The sequence below is a fragment of the Stegostoma tigrinum genome, chromosome 38 (genome assembly GCF_030684315.1).
Source record: "Stegostoma tigrinum isolate sSteTig4 chromosome 38, sSteTig4.hap1, whole genome shotgun sequence".
In the NCBI taxonomy this organism is placed as follows: Eukaryota; Metazoa; Chordata; class Chondrichthyes; order Orectolobiformes; family Stegostomatidae; genus Stegostoma; species Stegostoma tigrinum.
Window position 1 is genome coordinate 20,148,792 of NC_081391.1, and position 8,799 is coordinate 20,157,590.

The window sequence follows — 8,799 nt, forward strand, 5'->3', positions numbered from 1 at the left end:
GAAAATGTTCCAAGAGATAGGATTTATAATCATCTAGAAAAGAATAATTTGATCAGGGATAGTCAGCACGGTTTTGTGAAGGGTAGGTCGTGCCTCACAATCCTTATTGCGTTCTTTGAGAAGATGACCAAACACATAGATGAGAGTAAACCGGTTGATGTGGTGTATATGGTTTTCAGCAAGGCTTTCGATAAGGTTCCCCACAATAGGCTATTTACAAAATGCGGAGGAATGGAATTGTGGGAGATATAGCAGTTTGGATCAGAAATTGGCTTGCTGAAAGAAGACAGGGTGGTGGTTGATGGGAAATGTTCATCCTGGAGACCAGTTACTAGTGGTGTACCACAAGGGTCGGTGTTGGGTCCACTGCTGTTTGTCATTTTTATTAACGGCCCGGCTGAGGGCGTAGATGGATGGGTTAGTAAATTTGCAGACGACACTAAGGTCGTTGGAGTTGGGGATAGTGACAAAGGATGTTGTAGGTTATAGAGAGACATAGATAGGTAAGCTGCAGAGCTGGGCTGAGAGGTGGCAAATGGAGTTTAATGCGGACAAGCGTGAGGTGATGCACTTTGGTAGAAGCAACCGGAATGCAAAGTACTGGGCTAATGGTAACATTCTTGGTAGTGTAGATGAGCAGAGAGATCTCGGTGTCCATGTACACAGATCCTTGAAAGTTGCCACCCAGGTTGACAGCGTTGTTAAGAAGGCATACAGTGTTTTAGCTTTTATTAATAGAGGGATCGAGTTCCGGAACCAAGAGGTTATGCTGCAGCTGTACAAAACTCTGGTGCGGCCGCACTTTGAGTATTGCATGCAGTTCTGGTCACTGCATTATAAGAAAGATGTGGAAGCTTTGGAAAGGGTGCAGAGGAGATTTACTAGGATGTTGCCTGGTATGGAAGGAAGGTCTTACGAGGAAAGGCTGAGGGACTTGAGGCTGTTTTCGTTAGAGAGAAGCAGGTTGAGAGGTGACTTAACTGAGACATAAGATAATCAGAGGGTTAGATAGGGTGGATAGCGAGAGCCTTTTTCCTAGGATGGTGACAGCGAGCATGAGGGGGCATAGCTTTAAATTGAGGGGTGAAAGATATAGGACAGATGTCAGAGGTAGTTTCTTTACTCAGAGAGTAGTAAGGGTATGGAACGCTTTGCCTGCAACGGAAGTAGATTCGCCAACTTTAAGTACATTTAAGTCGTTGTTTGACAAGCATATGGACGTACATGGAATAGTGTAGGTTAGATGGGCTTCAGATTGGTATGACATGTTGGCACAACAGAGGGCCAAAGGGCCTGTACTGTGCCATAATTTTCTATGTTCTATAAACATCTATCCCACGAGCTCCAGATTTAACCAGGAGCTGGAAAAAAAAACCAAACCCCATCCTCTCCAAGTCTGCTATTAGAAGGTCAGAGTAGAAGCTGATATCTTTTTATATCAGCTCACTAAAGCCTTAATTTAGGGAGGGTGGGGGTCTTAGCCTTTCTAAAAGAGAAATGACTTGCTGCCTGCCAGATGTAGTGTAAGGGAAGTCAGGTACTGAGCAAAAAAAAAAAAAAAAACTAAATAGATGCTTCAAATGTGGGAAGCCTCTGAACATCTAAGGGATGAGTCAAGCTTTCCTCAAAAAGTAAATAGGCACCACAAGAGTGCTATTGACCTCTGGCTTTGAGAGCTGATTTCAATATTTTATCAGTACTGCTGCAACATTTTGCTGAAGATAAACTTGGTTGCTCGTACTGCTGCAAACAAGGGGCAATTGCCCCATATATAGCCAAATGCTTGTCCACTCACTGACTCCAAGTATCTTTGGACATTCATCCCTGTTGACATTATCCAGCTGGTCCAAGCAATTGGACCAAAGTCAGCAAACCATATCCAAGTTGTTGGGAATGGACAAAATCCTTGGAAGATATTGGATAGGCTTTGGGCTGCAGAATTACAGAAAGCTAGACAGCTTAGGTTCAATGATTTTTATTTCATATTCCAGTACAAGCAAAAGAGAATGCAAGGACCAAGTGATTGTAAAATCCCACTCAGCTGAGTGTGAGCCTGTCAAACAGGTACTCTCCCATGCCATTGTCAGGGGCTCCTAGTCTCTTCAGGTTGGTGATGTGATCTCCCAGCTTCTTGATCATCTTCACTTGCTCATCCAAGTAGTGCCTCTCCAGGAAGTCACACAGCTGGAGAAAGAAAAGAAATGTATAGCTCACTGAGCAGAAAGCATCTTTGTACTTCAAATGCTCAGTGCTATGTGAATAGGTACATTTAACCTAAAGGATCAATGCCTTATCACCTTTAGACCAAAAAAGTGAAGTGCTCACATGAGGGTCCATGTGGCCAGAGGCGAGTTTGTGCAGATCCAGCAGACTCTGGGTCACATCCTTCTCCATCTGCAGAGCTCTCTGCATTGCCTCCAGACCATCGCCCCACTCATCCTGCTCTGGCTTCTGGAAGAAGGGTTTTGTTAGTCAGAAGCTGCTTATGGGCGTTTATACTAGAACTGAAGGCTGTGCCTTTTATGGCTAAAAACACTTGTTCGAGGTGTCGTAGAGATTGTTCTATTCAAAAGTTGATGGTGGCAGAGAGGGGGATAACCTGCCACATTCGGAATCAAAGCACACAAGGCACATGTGATGTCAGTGCTGGGAGCTTAAGAGGCTGATGTGGTGTTTGAAGTCAGTCGCTCCCCCATCCAGATGGGGAATTGCTGGTGTCAGTGTGTGAATTACTAGACTATTGTACTTCCTAGTCAGTCCCAGCTGCAAATAAGGGAATGCCACACAACATGTTGCATTCCCCTAAGTGACTCCAGCCCGGATGTTTCCAATGGTCAATCGTTTAAGACCACCAGGATGATAGTGAAAAATCACTCGTCACTACAGCCCAATGAAGGGTCAAATTCCTTTGCTATTTGAGCATTTTAGAATTCAATTAAGTTCTTAAACACCACCCTAACCATGTGGATGGAAACCTTGGTTAAAAACCCAGCAGGTGTCCTAAAACCATGAATTTAAGTCAAGTACATGTCATACAGAGGAGTGCTCATCTCAATCAATTGTTTCTGATCACTCCACAAGCTCCATTGGATGAAAAAGCTATCAAAAACATTTCAGCCCATGCACTTGAATAAGTGCAGAATATCTAAAACACACAGGCTTCTGTCAAAGTAAACCCTCAAGCTTTCCCCTTTTAACTTAAAAGGGGGTTAAAAGTCCAACCTTGATGTCCTGCAGGAGGACTTGGCCTCCACGTTTATTCTGGAATGCAAATCAGTCTCGCAGCATGTTCCCGTTCCTCATGGGACTGCTCCTTGAAGAACTGAGCAAAGTGATGCAGGGCAACATCATCCCGGTCAAAGTAAGAGAACTGTGGAGGGAAGGATTGGACAGAATTCAATTAAAGCAGACCCAGACATTCTAAGAGCCAAGGGCTTGGTTACTCATTCTCTACCTGGCTTCAAGTTAGAGACTTGGAATTCTAATCAAATATATTGGCCTCAGCTAGTTTGAAATCTAGTCATGTCTGGCCACATGCAAACCCCATCCTTGTTTGGGGGATCATGTTAAGAAACAGTAGATGTTAACAGTCCAGAGACAGCAGTAATTTTTTGCTTAGCATTCCACTGACTTTACTTAATGCCACAAAGACTTGCTTCCCTCACTAGTCAGGGAGGGGGTGCAGAAGAACCATCTGAACAGCCTAACATTACTAATCCACATGAAGAGTCAATGTCAGTTCAGGTAAGGAAGATCTAGTCAGTTTTGGGGGCAGTGAAAACAAGATTGATCAGCTAGTTTCTCACCCCAATACAGCCTCAACATTCAGTTTTACCATTAAAGTAAGGAATTAGATTGCTTCTATGGAGTAGAATAATTCTTGTTGTCCAACCCACAGATTTGGCCATTTTAAAGAACATGACAGTCACAAGTGAGACAACAGACTTGTATCTCAAAATTTAAATTGGCAGGGGAGGCAGAGGTTAGAATTAAATCTTAACTAACAGGTTACTAACACCAGAACTATTTGCACAGCATACAGTGAATTAGTAATAACCTGGAAAAAGTGCCCAAAAGATACAGCACTCACCATGGAGAGGTAAACATAGGAGGAATAGAGCTCCAGGTTGATCTGCTTGTTGACAGCATCCTCACAGTCCTTGTGGTAGCTCTGACACACTTGGGAAGCCATCTTCACACCAAATTACAAAAAGCAAACTCAAACAACAGCCTAACCCCACCTCCCATGAGCTCTAGTATTTATGTAAATGGGAATCTGCTTTCCAACAGGAAATGTTATCACCAATAGTGCTTGGCTATTAGGGATTTCCAATCAGCAGCCTCCCATGAATACAGGCATTAATTAGGGAGACGTGCTGGGGGGAGCTATGTACAAAGCAGAGCCAATCGGAGCAGTGGGAAACCAGCAGGTTTCAACAGTTTGGGCCATGGGAACAGGAGGAGACCATTCAGCCCCTCAAACCTATTTCAGTATTTAATTAGATCTTGGCTGGTCTGCTTCTCAGTTCCATATAAACTACCTTCTTCCATAAAGCGGAATCATAGAATCCCATCACAAATTCACCAAAGATCCTCAGATTGCACCTTCCAAGCAGATGACCATTTCCATCCAGACAGACAAGGGCAGCAGACACGTGAGACCACCACCAACTTCAAGCTCCCCTCCGAGCCACTCACCATCCCGACTTGGAAATATGTTGGCGTGCCTTCAGTGTCTCTGGGTGGAAATCCTGGAATTCCCTCTGTACGGCCATCGGGGTCGACATGGACTGCTGCGGTTCATGAAGGCAGCTGAACCCCACCTTCTCAAGGGGAATCTAGCAATGTACAACAAATGCTGGCCCAACCCATGACTGCCCTTGTCCCGCAAGTGAATACTCAAAAAAATTACAGTGCCGTAGGAGGCCATTTGGCCAATTGTGCTGCACCAGATCCATTGTGCTCATCTCTTGCCATGTCCCTGCACATCACCACGATCCCAAAAGAAAACCCAATGCTCTCTTCAAAGCTTCAATTGTATGTGCCCTCCCCACGTCTCCAGGCAGCACATTGCGCATACTCTCCACATTCTGTGTAAAAATGTTTTTTTTTCTCACTTCACCCTTGCTTTGTTTGCACATCACTTTAACTATCCCCTCACGTATCTACTTTTTAAAATTTGTTGACGGGTTGAGGGCATTGCTGACTAGGCAGCATTTATTGCCCATCCCTAATTGCCCAGAGGGCAGTTAAGGGTCAACCACATTGCTGTGGGTTTGGAGTCTCATGTTGGCCATTTGGCAGTTTGGTAAATGGCGGTTTTTTTCCCTAAAGGACATTAGAGGACCAGATGGATTTTTCCAGCGATTGACAATGGACTCATGGTCATCGTTAGATTCTTAAACTCCAGATATTTATTGAAATCAAATTCCACCATTTACCATGGTGGGATTTGAACCAGGGTCCGCAGAACATGATCTGGGTCTCTAGATTAACAGTCCACAATCATACCACGGGGCCATCGCCAAGTAGAAAATAAATGGGTTACTTAACAACAGCCAAGAATCTTGGATTTGAATGTTCAATTTATTCCCAAGGTTTTGGCAGAGCAGGGTTTAGATTTCCAGCATTGTGTGTGTGAGGAGCACCGTCCCTAATGGATGAGCTCGAACCTTTAGGTTATGCTGCTGTCTACACCGACTTCCTCTTGTCCGAAAATATCACACCCGAGAACATCGTTTTTCTCTCGTTGACTCTATCAAATCAATTAATCAGCTTCAAATCTTAATAATAATTATTCCTTGTTCTTCTACACTCACAGGAACTTGAGGTTTTAAAAAATGTTGTTTTGGGATGTTGGCATCACTGGCAGGGTGTGTATTTATTGCCCATCCCTAGTTTCCTCTTGAGAAGGTGGTGGTGAGTTGCCTTTGTGAACAGTTGCAATGTCCATCTGGTGCAGATAGACTCAGATTGCCCCTAAGGAGAGAATTCCAGAAATCTGACTGATTTAACACTGCAGTGACACTGAAGGGACGGTAATATATTTCCAAGCCAGGATGGTGGATGGCTTGGAGGGGAACCTGCAGGGGGTGGTGTTCCCACGTATCTACTGCCCTTGTCTGAGCAGATGGAAGTGGATGTGGCTTTGGAAGGAGCTGTCAAAATACCTGAATTTCATCTTCAATGCAAATTGCCTTCATTGTTTAACCCTTTCGACCTGTTGTCATCCTGTGCTGCATTCCCTCAAAGACTCAGAGATCGAGACCTGAATACAGGATCATAGATATGCACTCACTGGCATTTAATAAATGGTAGCAGAACTGTCCGATCAATAACATGGGGGCATCATTTTAAGGTGAAGAGCAGTAGGTTTAGAGGGGATTTGCCAAAAACATTTTTCACCCAGATGGTGTGATGGGAATCTGGAATGCACTGTGTGGGAGGGTAGTAGAGATGGGAAACATCACAACTTTTGAAACGTACATGGATGGGCACTTGAAGTGTCATTACACTTAAGGCTATAGGTGAAGTGCTAGAAAGTGAGATGAGTGTAGACAGGTCAGCACAGACCTGATGTCTATGGCCCGAATGTCGATCTCTTTGTAATCCAGACAATTCTGTGCCTGTCCACCAGCTCTTGCAATTTCTGCAGATGGATCCCATAACCTTATGGTCACAACCAATTCTGTTCCCCGAATGTCACAGTTTAGCTAATTTCTCTTTCTTGTTCCGAAGTGCATGGCCTCACTCTTCCTCACATTGAGGCCTGCCTGCTGCTGTTTGCTCATTCATTTCAACAATGGCTTGTTGCAAACTTTCAGGTCCCATCCACACCATCCACTTTGTCGCTTAACTTTGTTTTGTCAGGAAATTTGGACATATATCTCTCGAGTCCTTCATCTACGTCAATCTGTCAATGTGAAACTGAAGCCCAAGTGGAGATCCCTGGGAGTGAGAGTCAAATTTTGTCAATCAAAGTTGGCAGCCATTCTGTCAGCCACCTTCCCCCTTCCCAATTCCCAACCCATGTCCAACAGTAACTTCCTATTGTACGCGCATGCATTTTTCCTAATTATGTCATGGATACTCGTCATTGTTGGAACTGATTTTAGTTGCTTTGACTGTTCTCAAACTGATAGCATCAGTCCTCCAGGTCAGAGCTCCCCAATTCACCTTAGGGTTTGACGAGTTTGTAAATGAATATTTCTCCCTGTACATGATGTCGAATTAAATGACATCTGAAGGTTTGAAGCATCTCTCATCTGATCCAGAAGAGGTCAGGGACACTGACACTGATCACAGCAGTTGAGGATATTACCCTGCACGAGGTAGCCTGCAGCAAATCTGCAAATCCACCAGTCACACTGGGAAAACAGAGATAATGGGAACTGCAGATGCTGGAGAATCCAGGATAACAAAGTGTGGAGCTGGATGAACACAGCAGGCCCAGCAACATGTCAGGAGCACAACACTGGGGGAAACAGACAGGATGCCTCTATCGGAATCCTATCACTCCCATTGCTGTTAAGTTTCATGTAAAGCTTTATCCGATCAAGCTCAGGAGCTCTATCATCCATTCCTTCTTCTGTAAGGAAGTTGCCTGTTGGATTTCTCTCAGATTTGAGAAAAAAAATATGAAAAGCAGTATTAATCTCAGGACGAGAATCAATTCTTTTGGTATTTCCTGACACCAGAAAATATAGTCCTTTCAATTTAGAGTGCAGGAAATTGTTGAACAAATTGCAGCACGAGAATCGATGTCCAGTACCAGATTTAAGTCCTGCATGATAATGTCTCACTTCTGCACCCCTGCCCTCCTCAGGACTGACTCTGAGCACTGCAGTATATGGAAAATGACTATTCAGTTAGTTTGCGACATCCAGGGTAAGCACCAGGATTCCTTACTCATTTAATTGCATGCTTGTGACAAAAAAAAATGGGAGGTAGCGTCCACGTGGCGGACTCCCAGTGCAATGGCCACCTACCTCTGTACAACAGAGACTCTATCACTGGTGTGTCTCGCAAGCCAGCCGGCAAGCAGGCTGTTGTTTGGATAATGAGTGCTTTCCTGCAGTTTGGCAGAGGGCACAGTTGTTTGTCATAAACTCAGCTGTGTTAGCTGTTAATTGCCAGTGCCGAGGGCAGAAAGTAAAAGGAAGCATCAGCCCACCCACTATTAAACTTGGGGAAAAAAAAAGAGAGTTTTCTAACCACGTGCCAGCAGAATGTATTTCACATGTGCACCAACTACTTTGCTGAGATGCTCAAGTCACACGTAGGCCAGATCAGGTAATGGTAGCAGATTTCACTCCTCAAGAAAGATGAGTCAAACAGAAGAATGGTAGATATGCAAAACTGTCAGATAGTAAACTGCCCTGATACACCGGCTGTCTCTTTAGGTCTTTAAGGATTCTGCAAGCTCTCAGCTCACATTTGGAAGAAAGTTGAGCACTGACTGCCAAACCTCAGTAAAGTAAGGAACTGCAAAAGCATGTTTAAGAGAAGTGTTGTATAGTGACAGCATCGCTAGACCAGGGTGGTCAGATTTGAGCCCCACCTGAGAGGTGATTAACATCCAAAAATGAATTGATTAGCAGAGGGTTCAACTGTGTCAAAAGGTGACAGAAGCACCTGCCATACAACCTAGATATGATGGATCTGAACAAAAATCAGTTCTTCAATTTCACTAAAAGTGTTTCTTCATTATGGAGATTTTATTTTCCAATTCAACAAGGGTAGATAAAGTTTCTAAAAGACTAATCCATTTACAGCACTGATGGGATTCTAAAATCCCAC

The 8,799-nt window shown here is 44.0% G+C and overlaps 1 pseudogene; it reads right to left on the reverse strand.

The window, feature by feature from the left end:
• Window positions 1–2,037: 2,037 nt before the first annotated feature.
• LOC132206521 (ferritin heavy chain A-like) lies at window positions 2,038–6,203 on the reverse strand (annotated as a pseudogene).
• Window positions 6,204–8,799: the final 2,596 nt, after the last annotated feature.